This window comes from Lissotriton vulgaris, chromosome 10 (assembly GCF_964263255.1).
Source record: "Lissotriton vulgaris chromosome 10, aLisVul1.2, whole genome shotgun sequence".
Lineage (NCBI taxonomy): Eukaryota > Metazoa > Chordata > Amphibia > Caudata > Salamandridae > Lissotriton > Lissotriton vulgaris.
Window position 1 is genome coordinate 187,995,557 of NC_141698.1, and position 16,561 is coordinate 188,012,117.

At 46.7% G+C, this 16,561-nt stretch overlaps 1 protein-coding gene across 1 annotated transcript in view; it reads right to left on the reverse strand.

Annotated features, from left to right (window-relative positions):
* The window catches only part of MPRIP (myosin phosphatase Rho interacting protein), a 564,937-nt gene that overhangs the window by 289,953 nt on the left and 258,423 nt on the right, over positions 1-16,561 (reverse strand). The window lies entirely within an intron of this gene.

Sequence of the window (16,561 nt, forward strand, 5' to 3'; positions counted from 1 at the left end):
ACCATAACATGTTTGAAAAATAGGTCATAGAACTACAAATGAGTTGACGGTTTACTAAAACCGATCAGATTAGACAACTCTGGAAGTTGTGCATACTTATTGCAGATAGGGAGAAGTGCCACTTCTCAAACCCCTCACCCAAAAAATCTATTTATCATACCCATCTTTGCAGATAGTTCAAATACCTTGAAGAAAATAGTCTGGACAAAAGCCACATAAATATTTCAGACCAACTGTGATAAAACACAAAACATAAATCATCAAATTCCGTAGTTAAATAGTCAGTACAATGACATTTCTGAACATAGGTAAGTAAACGTATACCTTATGTTCAACAGGCTTCAGTTTACCTTGCATGCTTCTACCTGCTTTTACATCTTTTCGTGGACATCTTATTTTAAGCTGCCATATTAAAAGCAAAGGGTGCTTTCCTCAGAAGAAAGTGCAATACCAGTGCTAGATACCAAACTAAATGTCGAGCTTAAAAACAGGTCAGGAATGCACTAGTTACTTTAGGACATTTACCAAGGTTTCATTATGAATGGGCAATACTTTTAAGACAGCAGAAAACTTCTGTGGTGTAATGAATAAGTAGGTAGTAACTGACAAACACATTTTAAGGGGAAATCCATCTGAAAATATTTCAGTGACATAGGGAATGTTGAATAAGGTTTGTGTTATTTGATACCGGGAATGTCTTCAAGCTGGAGTCGCTGGTGGTTTAGTCAAACTTTAGTATATGATATAGTATTTCTAGCGGTCTTTTCATCTAGGATTTGGCAGTGGTTAACATTATTGTACATATTTATCAATAGATTTAAATCAACCGTGCCAGGCATAAACAATTTATTGCAGACGTTCTACTATATCTGCACCTTAAGGTCTAAATAATTCACAGCATCCTTTTACTTTAGTACTAGTAGAGGCCACAGACAAGCGAAAGACGGAATCCATGTTTTTTTAATTTTCATTTGGAAAGAAGTACAAGCGAACTTTAAAAATTAACTAAGGCATGTTGTTGTTACTGTACACGACAGAAGGAAACATTACGGTTCAGGCTTGACCTTGTGTATCGAGTCCTTTGTGTATTAATTGTATCATAGTGTCTTAACATCTATCACAGAAACACCACCAGTATATTAAATAAAACATTTGTTTCTGAATAGGGCGTAATAGACTCCCAGACCTCAATTTAAAGGTCAATAAATACATAATGATCAAATAGATGGGATAAGGGTCGGAAAATACAGGTGTGCAGTCTGGAAGCCATGTGTGCATACGACTACTGTTCATAATATTTCATCCAAAAGAAATCCAGAAATGATAAAGTGCCATCACTTAATTTAAGTTCTTCATCATGTGTTACTTTATTTAAATTGACGAACACTCGGATACCGCAGACTATGCCCCAGATCATTATAAACATTTAGGAAAAGCAATATAGACATTCTAGGAAAATAGCACACCTGAAGCATAGTTCGAATGGCATATGAGAGCACCCAAGGGTACACCGGTAATTACTGGACTTCTTTTCGCAATGGAAAGATAATGAAACCCTGTCTTACTTCCAGTGCGATTAATCATAATGCTCTGTTTACCCGCAGGATTTGGGTTCTGGTCAATTATTTCTAGGATTACTGCTGAATGGGATGTTAATTGTAATGCACACTCAAACTTGTTTAAAAATATAAGAAAGTATATGCTACTTATCTGTTTTAGACAAAAACCTCACAGTTAAAGACGTTTACATTCCCCCTGTAAAGCAGTCAGGACATTTCAGTCTGCAAAAAGGACTGCAATGGCATAGTAACAATCACAACCACTGACTTGTATGAATTCTATTGGTTGTCACATGGATGTTGTTTGTAAAAACAGATTGCCGGTAAGCAACTTTATTCTAAATCATGAAATCTTCATTAAAGTCATATGCCGCAGGAAAAGCTCTCAACTAATGAAGGGAAAGACAAGAGTACCAGAAAACTAGGAGTAAAGCAAAATGGATGCGATCCTAAAACAGATTACGCAGACAACACTTGACCTAGTTAAGTATCTGCACTGTTGTCAGAAGCTAGTAAGCAGTCCAGAAGATGGCTGCTGGCTAGACAGCACTAAACAGAAGTATGAAATTCATAAACTGCAATCATGGTAGGAATCCTTTTAATCTATATGACCGGGGGGCGTGGCCAAGATGGCGACCTGAAAGGACGCTGGCTCGTATGGCTCCTCGGCCCTGAAGCCCATTTAGCCTCAATATTTGCCTGCAAACCCCCTGGACACGCCGGCAAGTAGCTTCACCGAATCGAGTGCTCTGCGGACCCTCTACCGGGCGACGAAGGAGTGCGGGAGGGCTTTCTATAAGCGGCGAATCGCCTGGGGCCGAGACCGGACGGAGAGCAGTGGCGCAATGGCGGCCACGCGCTGAGGAGGCGGCCGCTGTTCTTGGGCTCCAGCGACGCCGCCGCACACCGAAGGCAAGGCGTGGCTCGACCTGGGTGACAGCTGGGACCCGGGGTTGGACGGTGGGTCCCGGCGCGCAGTTCGCCGATACCGGCGGCAGAGGCAACGATCGCCTGTGGGCACCCAGCGGCGAGTGCGAAAATTGAGACCCCGGCTCCAGGCCTGCGCTGCGGTCCGCCGGAGGCTAGGCGCGGACCCGGAGCAGCGAGGAAGGAGCAGCCGGCGATCTCTGGCCGGAGGGTCCTGCCGCAGGGTAGCAGCAGAAACAAGGAACAACCAGCGCGAGAGCCGGGGCCCGGAGCAGGAAGGTGGGTCCCGGTAACCAGAGTACACGGGCCGTTGGTGAAAGCAGTGGCCATCAGTGGGTGCCCGGTGGCAGGCGCGAAAATTGAGGTCCTGGTCTGGGGCCTACAGCGACTTAAGAAGTGCGGTCCTGCTGCGGCCCTGCGGATAGTAGCGGCCTGTTGGGCGGGCCCCACACAGCAAAAGGGTCGGGGGCTGACCTGCATCGTTCACTGATCGGGCGGACGATCTACGGAGAGATCTGAGACCGACACCAACGGTGCCGAAAGAAACGGACACTGAGGACGGGGCTGGTGGAACGTGGGACACAGCAAATCAGGTACACTGAGGGAACCTCCCCGGCCGGTGTTGTGGGCATTGGCCGCCCCATGGTTTACGCTGCTCGGGAGGAGGGACAGCACAGGAGGGGTGAGGAGAGGCACAGAGAGACCGAAAGTGCCTGACCGCCCTGCTGAGGAGGCGAATCCGGGCCGAGGGCCGAAGTGTCAAAGTGGCAGGCAGGAGAAAGGGCAGCCGCTGAGCTCCGGCGGAGGACACAGCAGGGACCCTATCGCGGGCCACACAAGGGAGCAGCAGGGGACATCAGAGCAGCCTGGAACACTGAGACTGGAGGTGTGTCCTGCCGCGGGGTGCAGCGCGAAACAGGAGGGGAAGACGGTGGGGGCCCAAGAACACCTCGTGGGGACCCGGTATTGGAGGGCCCGGTCTCTGGCCTATGGGAAGCAGCTTAGTGGGCAGCACAACGCCACTGACATTTCTGAGGGCACATTCAAGACATTCAAGCAGGCCCCTACACCTAACACCGACACAGCGGCGGCGACGTGGTACCCCTGGGAGACAGCGCATGGGGTGCACGTGAGCCAGCACAGGTGACTTAACCCTGCACGATACTCTGGGCCCGGGCTCTGGAGCTGCGGCGTGGCAGCTGCTGGAAGAACTCAGTGACAGCAAGCAGCATAAGAGGCCCGGTTTCCTACGGGGGATGCTCAGGGACGGTGGAGAGGCTGCCCCTTGGCGAAGGGGCCCTCCATTGCAGTCACACAGGATACGACAAGAGCGCAGACGACGTGGTGAGCCTCCCTGCTGCCTTGGGGGAACGCCGCGGGTCGCCACTGACTCGACCCAGAGGAGTCGGAGGACGTGATGGCCAACATGGGGCGTAAGGGGGCCCGCACAATTCCGGACATGCTCACTAAGGGTGCCGCCAAAGGAGACAAAAGCCAATCCTCCCCAGTGTCAGCAAGCGGCACGAGACAGGACGATAGCGAGGCGCCCATTACCAAGTCCTTCCTTGAATCCCTCTTCAACTCCCTCAGGGGGGATTTTCAGACCCTGAAGCAAGACCTGGCCGGGGAGCAACGCGAGCTCCGCCGCGATGTGGATGGCGTAGGAGAAAGAATAGGACAGTGGAGGAGGCAGACCAGGCACGGAGCGAGGAGGTGGAACTTCTCAGGCAGGAGGTCATCCGTCTCCAGGAGCAGCAGGTGAACCTTCAGGCACACACGGAAGATCTTGAGAACCGCTCCCGGAGGAGTGCCATCTAAAGCTGAAGGGAACAGCGTGACCACATATTTGCAGGGATTGTTCAGAGACATTTTAGGGGAAACTACAGACTTTGAGATCCGCATAGACAGAGCACATAGAGTGGGCCGGGCGCAGCTTGCATCTGCTCCCCTGCCAGATATCCTAGCTTTCCTGCCTGATTTTCCCCTAAAGGAAAGGATCCTGCAAGAAGCCCGGAGGAAACAACGCCTCCACTTCCAGGGTCACTCGGTGGCCTTGTATCACGACCTTTCCGCCATCACCCTGCAAAAGCGGAGAGCATTTAGGGTAGCCACGACATTCCTGCGGGACAATGGGATCCCCTATTCCTGGGGCCACCCCTTCCGGCTCGTCTTCAAATGGAAAGGGACCTTGCACCACTTCGCTCCCTCCAAGACACCTGCACACTTCTGGGAATCGACCCTGGGGAGGAGGAGAAAGAGGGCACCACGTCGCCACGGGACACGCAAGACAGACCCAGGCGGAGGTCTGGAGGAGATTGGCAACGAGTAGGGTGCCGGCGGTTCCCCAAGGCGGAAATGAAACCAGACCGGACGACGGTTGCCCTGGAACAGGCGGCGGCCATACAAGAAGTATCCAAGGACACAACAAACGTGCATTGAAGCAGCATCAAAATGGGGTTTGCATTTATCGCTCCATGCCTACACGGGCGGGGGGGCCAGCGGGGTTGCCATTGCCATGCTACCCTCTGGATGTTTTCACCACAGGTCTGAACTGGTTCCGAAAGGCCTGGGACTATGGTTTGCATTTTGGGGTTTCTAGTTGGGGTTAGGGCGGGAGGGGAGGTGGTGGGGGAGTTGGTTAGGGCGGGAGGGGAGGTGGTGGGGGAGATGGGGGGGTAGGAAGGTTGGGGGGGTGGAGTTTAGAGATTGGGAGGGGGGGCGGGGAAGGTGGTTGTTCAGTTGCTATCTGCAGGAAGGGAAAGGACAAGGGGGAGGGTGGTTGTCCAGTGCTCCATTCCGGTCACTCTAGTCTAGGTCACACTCCAGCGTCTCGCACCTCCCCGGGTGAGGGGACTAACAGGTCTTATCCCAGTGTTAACCATGCCGCCTACAAACCTTAGGATCCTAACCCTTAAGGTACGGGGTTTAAATAACCCTGTTAGGCAGCGTGCGAATTTGTCTCTATTAGAGAACGCCCGGGCAGACATCTGCTTATTACAGGAAACCCACCTGATGGCCCGTGACGGACATAAGCTCCGCTCCAGCAAGTTCCCAACTCAATTCTTTTCCCCGGGCCCCAATAAGACTACAGGGGTGGCGATGTTGTTGGCACGGTCATTTAAAGGGGAGGTTCTAAATAAATGCGCAGAACAGAGAGAGAGACTATTAGCGTACCGCTTTGTCCTAGGGGGACTCCTGTTTACAATTGGGTCCATATACAATCCTAACGAAGGCCAGGAACGCTTTCTACACTCAGCCCTTACTGATATCAAGGACACGGCAGATAGGCACATCATACTGGGGGGAGATTTCAACATGGTGTTTGACACCGTCCTGGATAGGTCAGCACAACGCACCCCCCAAACCATAGAGTTCTCCAGCTGCACAGACCGGTTGGCAGAGCTGGATCTCCACGATCTCTGGCACCGCACACATCCGCACAATAGGGAATACTCTTATTATTCCAATGCACACAAAACTTACGCCAGGCTAGACCATCTCTTGGTCACTAGCCCGGTCTGCGCTCTGTCCACCTCGATGGAGATAGGGGTGCTCTCGCTCTCGGACCATGCACCAGTCACCACCACCCTCACCCTACCGCCTGCCTCGTGTCCCCTCAGGGTCTGGCGTCTTCGGGATACTTAACTGTACAGGAAGGATGTGGTGAAACACATTCAGGACACTATCCAAGACTACCTGACCCACAACGCCAACAATGACACGACGCGGGCGATACAGTGGGCGGCTATGAAGGCGGTTATCCGAGGGGAATTTTTGGCTCTCTCTTCCGCGGAGAATAGGAACAGACAACGCAAGCGGGATGAGCTCACGCAAAGGGTGCAGGAACTGGAGCGAATACACCAGCGAACTGGGGCACCTAGAATATAGAAACAACTCAAAGTAGCAAGACACCTCTTGACAGCGCTAGATATGGACCGGGCGGAATATGCAGCCCTGCGGCACCGACATGCCTATTACACTGGAGGGGACAGATGCAGTCGACTATTGGCAAGTAGATTTCGAGTCGCGCACCAACAACAGATGGTGAAAGAACTTTCCCGCCCCAACGGGTCCATGGTCACAGAAGACGCCGAGATTGCGGAAACTTTCCGCGGATTTTATGCGACTCTTTATACCAGCGACTCCCTAGACGGCCAGGCAGCGGCTGAGTACCTGGACTCTGTCACACTTCCCTCTCTAGCACCTTCACAGTCGGAACACCTTGACAGGGATATCCGCATTGAGGAAGTGATCTCCGCCATTGCCAAACTCAAGCAGGGGAAGACTCCGGGGCCTGATGGCTTCTCATTCCTTTTTTACAAAACATTCTGCACAATATTAGCACCGATTCTCACCCGTCTCTTTAACGCCTTTTCAGAACCCGGCGCCATCCCCCCTGACCTTCTGCATGCGTCCCTCACGGTCATCGCCAAACCTGGAAAGGACAGGACCAAATGCGGATCGTACAGGCCCATATCACTACTTAACGTGGATCTTAAATTATACACGAGCATCCTGGCGGCCCACTTGGGCCCCCACTTGCCGGGTCTTATAGACCCGGAACAGGCGGGTTTCATCCCAGACCACCAAACGGTGGATCATACCAAGAGGGTTGCCCACCTCATAGAAAAAACCTCCCAAATCCCTGGAGAGAGTATAAGGCTGGCGGTTGACGCCGAAAAGGCATTTGCCCCCGTTCACTGGCCGTACCTGGAGATGGTCCTGGCGAAGGTCGTCATCGGGGAGACGTTTCGCACCTTCATTTTTAATTGTCAAATTCCCCACGGCAGTGGTGCGAGTAAATGGCTATAGCTCGCGGAGCTTTGGCATCGAGAGAGGCATGAGGCAGGGGTGCCCCTGCCTCATGCTCTTTGCTATGTATATGGAGCCATTCGCTCAGAGGATCCGCCAAAACAAGGCAGCAACGGGGATAAAGTTTGGTGGCTTTACACACACCATTAGTCTCTACGCAGACGATATCTTGCTCGACAACCTACAGACGGCCCTGCCCGCGTGCATGGCGGAGCTGGATACCTTTGCGGAGGTGGCCGGGTTTAAAATGAATACGGACAAATCGATGGCCGTCGATCTGTCCCTAACTTCCTCCACAAAAGCCTACTTACAGACCCTCTTTCCCCTCCAATGGTCGGCGGACACAGTGCCATATCTAGGGATTCAGTTGACCCCCACGCTCACAACTATGACGACAGCCAACTACGGTACGCTTCAAGGGAAGATACGCAAGGAGCTGGGACGATGGAAACGCCTCCCCCTCTCTTGGCTGGGCAGAATCGCGACGGTCAAAATGACTGTTTTGCCCCAAATCCTCTACCTCTTTAGAGCGCTATCGCTACAGCCACCTGCAGGTTGGATTCGGAAAACACAGGCTGACCTCGCTCGCTTCATTTGGCAGGGTCGGAAGCCAAGAATGAAGAGGGCGCTGTCTACGTTAGCTCCGGAGGCGGGGGGACTGGGGATACCGGATTTGCACAAATACTTCCAGGCAAGCGCAACTAGGCTATTTGGTGGAATGGAGTAAGTGGGAGTCAGAAAAACACTGGCTATTCCAAGATCAAGCAGTGGCAGTGCGCCCGCTCCTGGAGATCCGCTTTCTCTGCAAGGCCTTCCGATCGGCTAATCTTTATGCATCATTTATCACGCAGGTTCCACTAAAGATGTGCGACGCTACTAACATCGTACATGAACTTACCACCTTCCCCTCGCCGCTTACGCCCTTGCTCGATAATCCAGACTTCACTCCGGGCGTGGCTAAAGGAGCCTACACCCACTGGCGACCGGCGGAATGTCGATGCCTCTGTCACATCTATGGCCCAGATGGTGTACTCCGCTTTCCACTCTTTAAGCAGGAATATAATTTCCCCTAGACGGAGCGGATGCGATACCTACAAGTCCGCCATTGGGCACTTCAGTCACAAGTGCGGGAGACGGCAGATAGGAAACTTCAGCCGTATGAAAGATGACTGCTATCCCGCACCTCTAACACCAAATTAATTTCTGATCTCTACAAATTCCTACAACCACCAACAGCACATCTCTATAATCCGGGCAGGGAACGTTGGGAACGGGAGCTAGGCAGGACTCTGAGCCACAGGGAATGGGACCAGATCTCCTATAGGGCACGCCATTCAGCATACCACACCGGGCTTACAGAGACGCTAACTAAGATATCTACATACTGGTACTACACCCCGGAGCGGATACATGAGATGGATTGCAGCAAAGACAAAAATTGCTGGAGGGGGTGCGGACACACCGGCACACTTTTGCACCTCTTGTGGGAATGTCCCCTTCTACATTCATACTGGACTCCCCGCCTACACCATACTGGGGCTCCCTAACCCCTTGACATACCCTCTGCGCTCGCGTAGAGGACGCCAGATGGCCATCGCCCTAGGCTCTGCAGTACAGAACGTCCTTGTGCACTGGCGCACCACTACGGGTTGGTTGCATAGGATGTGGTGTGTATTGGGGATGGAGAAGTTGTCACTTACCTTAGCCGGGGATATAGATCTATATGGTGAACTCTGGCAACCGTTCCGCTCACTGTTGGTTACTGAATTCAGAGAACTTACCTGCCCGAGATATCTCCGCTTCTTACGACTCACAGAACCCAAAGAGAAGGTCACAGATTTGGGCACTGGACGGGTGGGCGAGGGGAGGGGAGGGAACGGGGAGTTTGAGGGGTGGGAGGTGGGGGTTCCAATTGGACGGGATTTCGTAGCACCTTTTGTATATCTGTGCCGTCACGGGTTGGACTGCTATGCCAACCCTATTTGGGGTTTTATTTGCCTTTCAAATGTTTCTTGCTATTATTAGACGTAAAGCATTTGCAATGACTATCTTGTTTTCGAGGTGCAGATTTCAAATAAAAAGATTTGAACCTAATCTATATGACCTTTTACTAGAGCAACATATGTATTATAAGAACCTTCATGCCTCAAGAAACCTGCAGCCAGCTGGAGAGGTGGATTAGCAACATTCTATATATCTTGAAGTTACCACAGTTCAGTCATCTACAGTCTCCCGACCTGCACGACAATAAAAGCATAGAAGCGAACAGTTCAGAAAGATGTAGGTAACAAAGTGGAGCTCCGAAGGGTGTAAAGAGATATGCACAGGAAGAATCAGTATTTTACTTACTCTACAAAAACTGGGTAACAGTACAGTGGCTGAAGACAAGCCCACAATTTATCTACAAATAATAATAAAAAGAACTGATTCTCTTTGGCCTGGGAAAAAACCTAGGTAAATTAAAATTATGTGCATTGATAGTTCACAGCGTGACTTCTGGACCTGCAAATCCCGCCTCTGTCAATTCAGAAGAAATTACTTACAGGAGATGAAGGTCAACAACAGTAGTAAGGGCAGAACAGCCCACACACAACTTTCCGCTCAAGAATGTGAACTAGCAGACAGTAGTCTCATGAAGCCCGCCTGTTAGAGTGGCAACAAAAAGATACCTGCCAATGCAGCAGCAGAAAGACTTGAAAATCTAGGTAACCGGAAGAGTTACTACCGGCTTTTTCCAAAATCCTGGAGAAACACATCCACTCTCAACTCAATAATTTTGTCGAAACTAATAAACTCCTTCACCCATCACAATCTGGCTTCAGAGCTGCTTTCTCTCCAGAATCAATGTTACTAGGGGTAACGGAACGGCTACGGCAACTTCTGGACTTTGGAGATACGTTAGCCCTCATTTTACTAGACATGAGCGCGGCTTTTGACACTGTATAGCACATCATTCTGATAAAAACGTTAAGATCTCTAAGCATCGGGGGATCAGCCTTGAACTGGCTGATCTCTTTTCTCACCAACCGTACTTTTCAAATCTTTCCCCCTACATCCTGCTCCGACATCCATCCCTCACCCTACTGGATACCCCAGGGCTCCCTCCTTAGCCTTTTACTCTTTAACCTACATGTGAAACCCTTAGCCAATGTCGCGGAAGAGGTGGGGTTGTCTCTGTTTTCCTAAGCGGACGACTACCAAAACATCTTTTATCTCTCCATGGAGAGCATAGCCGGGCCATCCCTCCTTCAGCTAGGCCTGGGTAAAATTGCATCATGGATGCGGGCCAACCACATTAAGCTCAATGGAGAGAAGACGGAGGTCCTGATCCTTGGCAGAAATAAAGATCTCTGGGGCCCACAACATTGGCCCAGTGAAATGGGAACACTTCCTCGACCCTCCAGTTAAGTCCGCAACCTAGGTGTCATCATTGACGACTCACTCACTTGCACCATTAAGCAGTCAAAGTAACCTCCACTTGTTTTACTAGTGAAGTCGCTGAAAAAGATCATCTGGATGTTACCCGAGTCTACTCAAAGAACAGTAGTCCAGGCTCTTATCACATTGAGACTGGATTACGGAAACGTTCTCTAACTCGGATCCAACAAGGAAGTAACTCACAGACTGCAGCTGGTGCAGAACTCTGCGGCAAGACTACTCTGCACGGTCCCTAGAGCTACCTCTGTCTCAAGTCATCTGCAGGACCTTCATTGGCTCAGGGTGGAGAACAGAATCAAGTTCAAAGCCCTAAGCTACATGTTAAAAAAATAAATAAAAAGAACTGCCCCTGAATAGCTGCAATTTCTGGTCAGCCCCTACATACCATCCAGGTGCCTTCACTCTTCCACTCAAGAGAAATTTTCTGTGCCGAGAATTAAACTATCTCGGATAGGAGGCAGATCGTTTGCACCCTAGTCCCTTACTATGGAAGGTACTTCCACACAAGCTGCTATACATCCTTCTGATCTGCTTCGACGCCGGGAAACCCTTCTTGGGTAGCTGTCGCGCCGTATAAATTTAAAATAAATAATAATAATATTAGTAACACTTGAACAGGATCCCCTCCCTTGCTTTTTCTAATGACTGCAGATACCAACATGCAAAGAAAGCTGTTCTTTGTATATCCATAGAAACCAGGGAAAAATTGGAAGAAAAATTATGCTTAGAAAATGCAATGGAAGTAAAGAAAAACATCTATGTCATACGAGTAGAGACTTAATAGAGACTTGTGGTGTCACTCAGATCAGCATCCAATTGTTGGACACCAGAATAATTATGTGCATTACGCTCCTTGAAATACAGACGTTTCCGGGCTGATCGGACGCTGGAGCAACAAGGCCACCTTCCAGTGAAAAAGTTAAACTATTTTACTCAGAGTATTCTGTGTATCGATTTTATTTTTTTCTTTGATTTTTAGGAGAAAAAGAAAACAAACAATTCAAATGAACTTCTAAAACTGTCAATCTATATTTTAGGTTATTTTTTATTGAGGAGTCAAAAAATGCGGTTTGAGACAGGCCATACAAATAGTTTGAGATACATATTTTACTGGTCCCCAGAAACATTTTCTAGTGGTTATGAATACTAATGGCAATCCTGTGGTGGAGATGTTTGAGATCACAACTCAATTAAATGGCACAATTCTGTAATACATTGTGCAGTCAAAAAACCAAGCCTGAATTTCCATTTAGTTCATTAAATGGCAAGTCATGGAAAAGCTATTTAATTCTGGTAATGGCACATCGCAACATGGTGAACTTTGAGTTTGTCTTTCATGAACTGCACAGAGATTGTCAAAACAGATTTTTGTACTATTCTGCAACTAGTTTGCGATGTTTTTGGCAGAAATTTGTCAATTTATTTTATTGAAAACGACGTTTTTGAGGGAAAGGCATATGAAATCACATGTCTACTATCAGCTACATTTTTTATAAGAATTGTAGTGCAACTTTGAAAAATAAGATTAGCATGACAACCTTTTAAACAAAAAAAACCTCTAAAAAGATGCTGCTTTTACATGTCATGTCTATTCATTCTTAGGGATCACAATCCTGATATATATATTTTTAGGAGCATTTGGCATTCTAGAGCAGAAGCCACAATTGTATGCCTGATTTTGTTTAACTGAGAAATGGAACATTTAATAAAACCTATTTTAAATTAGATTCAAATTAATATACATAATTACTATTGATCTACCAGGGAACAAAAACTATTATTTTTGAGTTTAAAGGAAACATTTTCAACATGGAGGCGGAAAGAAAAATGATAATTAAAATTAAAAAACATTTTCTGAAGGATTTTTAAGAAGGGAAATCACTCCGTGATTAAACATTCTCTTTTAGATTACTAGTAAAATAATTAAATCACTTCACTCTAGGTTATTTCTTGCTTTAAATCACAAAACAGAACAAGCCCATTCTTCAACAAGTAGTTGAACTCAACAATAAAACTTTACCCTCTTTCCCACCTAACCGCAAATGTCTCATTTAATACACACTATTTCAGTTACTATGCAATAAATGCAGTAAACCAACTGATGAACTCTCCATGCGACTGCAGTTTACCTCTCTGGATTGGGAGCCGAGTAATGCAAGTACACTATTATCTTCATAACAACTTCAAAGCACTTAATTGGAATGCAAACAGAAACAGTTAACAGAGGAGTTCAAAGTTTACCTTAAAAATCCTAAATATTTTGTGCGTGTATACGTAAGCCTAATAGATTGTGAATTTCAATGCTTTCATTCCATGCATGTTTCACAATAGCCAACCAGTCTGCAGTCCATCCTAACCACCATCTTGGTTACAAAAGCAGTTATTTCACAGGCTGCATGCAAAAGCACTTATTTCGTTTCCGAAATACTCATCAGAAATACTATGAGCAGACATGGACTAACAAAACATTACTTGGTTATAATAGTATTTCATGAGAATTGTTATTGAAGTCAAACACTCAATAGCCCCTGTCTGTGTGCGGGATCCCGCAGCAATTCTATAAAAAATATTCTTTGTATTTAAAGAAATTGTATTTTTATTGGTATCTTCATATTTACAGGCTCCAGTGACAGAATCAAGTTTATTTTTGAATTTATAAAGGGGTGAAGTAGAATTGAAAAAAAACGAAAATCACTAATTAAAAACAAAAGCACCAATACCAATTTTTATATTAAAAATTAGGCAATACACACATATCAAGTGATTGCACACAAATAATACTGGATTCATTTCATATCACTACAGAAAGTGTATATGAAACCATTTTTTGTTATAAAAACATTACTAAGCTTTCAATACAATAACCTATAGTTTCCTAACGGCTATTTATACAGAACTGATTCAATAACTAGGCACCCAGTCTTTCAGTTGAACCACCTCACACAAAATGCTTTGATATAAGAAATTCAAACATAGTATATTTCCAGGTTTATCATAATCATTCTCGTTTTTGCCACACACTGCAGGTAGGTAGAAATTTTCATAGACCTAGATCTCTGCACGATCAGACTTCTAACTAATAAAGAACAGAAAGATAAACTTCTTCACATGACCTATCCTGAGTAGGGCCCATCATCTGTTCAGCAAAGCTGAGCAAGCGTTATAACTCATGGAGCACCTGCATCTCTCCTCCACCCAAGCATAAACTGGTTCCAAAAGGGCTGAAAATAAGACCATGTCCACATCATATCCTTCGAGTGCTCAAGAGCACCAGCACACATTGGGGGTACTGCTGACGCCTCTAGGATAATGTTATTTAATACCTCCATGATCAGACATAATCAGTATATAGAACAGTATTGTCTACAACACAGATAAGAGCTAATGAATTTATGTAATCTCTCCACATGTTACATAGGAGAAATAATATTCCACTTCCCATCTCCTACTGTTCCTGATTTTATCACACATTGGTCCTTCTAACGTATTAATTTGTTTGCAAACATGGCACAATATCTCTTGCTGGGCGGTCGCAAAAAATCATTAAACACTATTAATCCCCTTTCTATAGAGTGAGAAAAGAACTTATGATTTAAAAAATTACAAAATCTCAGGTATTGTATCATTCATTTCTGCTGTTTCCTGGGAAACGTGAATATACTTTTTCCTTATCAAATCTGATCCAGTTCTCAGACCACCTTAACTTCCCAATCTGGAATAGGTATAGTCAGCAGCTACTGATTGTGCCAAAAGGGGAGACAATCCTCTTGGTTGGTGCTGTGAGCTTTTAAAATTAACCCTTTTTAAAATGAGAAAATAGAAACAAAATGAGGCATAATCAAGCTAGAGTGAAACCGAATAATGGACCTAAACTATGCAATGCATCTTTAAGGTAGCCTCAGCTGAATTCATTTTTGAAGGAACCTGGCTAACTTGGTCTTACATGGGCAGAGAGGTGCATAGGTTGCTTTGGAAAAAAAAATTAAAAACTCAGGATAGAGAACAAAAATTACAAGTAACTTTCTTCTGGAGAGATATTCAGTGATAGTCGAAAACGCTGCACAGAGTAGCAAGCCCATCTCAGTGGACTAGAGAAGGGTCTAACATTGCGGTTTGTGAGAACAACACCTGATGGCACTGAATGCCCTCCATGATATTCTTTACAAAAACAACCTGGAAAAGGACTGTAAGATTATAAAAGTAGGAGTCAGTTTGTTGCAACGGTTTCACGTTCAACTGAGCATCTAGCACAATGACACTTCAGATTCTAGCAGAACTGATTTTGAAGTGTTTTTGGAAACTGCCCCTAGAAGTTTGACATTATATTTCGATGGAATACATAATGTCTTCTGAAAAATATATTTCTCTTTCATGTGCAGTGAACTGCTCCAAGTTAATGGATAGCTTGAATTGAACACAAAGATGACTTGTGGTGGTGACACTTGAGTGTTTAATTAGAAAAGCAGTCTTTTGGAAATCTTGCTGAAATTTCAGTTGATGTGTGCTGTTTCAGCCAATGTTCCGGGTATGGAAAGAAAAAACACTTTCATTTGGGGTGTGGTGCTACTACTGTCATGAGGAGGTGGCTTTAGGGTGATCATTCACTTCCATTACAGAAATCCTCTATTCCTTACATATACTGGTGGATTTGAATTTGTCTTTTGTGAAGTCTGCATCTGGTTTACCAATCATATTATGAAGGAAGCTTTTTAGAAAAGCAGCCTTATGCACTACCTGAGAAACAGATATATGTGAGCACCCTTGCAGATCTTAGCGAATACTACTCTCCTGTCTACCGCCGCTCGACCTCCGGGGTGTGAGCTAAATGGCCGTGTTAGAATAAGATTTCCATTCCAGAACTTTTGTACCGCGAATGCAGGATGCTGCCTTTGGTGGCGACTTGACTGTGCACATATTTCTGCTGCAATAAAAATTCTTTAAAAAAAAAAAAAAAATGAAGGAAGCTTTTTCTCAACAGCAGATAAAATTTGGTACACCCCTACAAAAATTATTTCAGTAGTCCTTGACCTCCTGGTCTCATGAGCCACTACCCCCGGTGCTGCAACCAGCTCCTCCTGACCGCCGAGTTTCTGCCCTCAAGGCAGGTTGGTTGGTCACACTGCCAGGCGACCGCCTACTCTCTAGGCATTTAATTGTATTGAATTACTGGTAACTTGTTTTTAATTAGTTTTAATTTCAAGGTAGTCTTTTATTTGATATGGGTTGCCTTCTTTGCTCAGTTTTTGGTAGGTTTCACTGCCCCAGCCGTTTTCCCCGCTCCAGCCATTTACCCCGCTCCAGCTGTTTTTCCGCTCCCTGCCCTCCCAACTCCTTTCCAACTCCTCCCAAGGCTATTTTAGAGGGCGCTGCGCGACCATGCTGCTGGAGCGGCAAAGGCAGCCCCATCTGTGCCCATCACGCCTTGAATGGGCCCAGCGCCTGGACCACTGGCCATCCCACCATCAGCAACTACACCGCCGAGGAACTCCTGGCCGCTTGACACTGAAACAGCAGCTGCACTTCCTCCCCGTGATCAATCATAGGACCCTTCACCTGCTGCCACTGCTGCTTCTCCTGCCACACAGGATGCCAGCCTGCACTGGATCCCGCGCAGTTTCCGCCCTGAAGACTATGATCAACCCAGAACTGTTCCAATGCATCCTGCTCAACGCCCGATCCCTCTGCAATCACCCAACGAAAATCTGGGACACCATCGCCACCCCCTCCCCTTATTTTTTTGTAAACATATTTTATTGAATTTCCAAGCATCACATTGACATATATTTCGTTACTAAGCGGTATAAATTTTTCAATCGTAAAAGTCA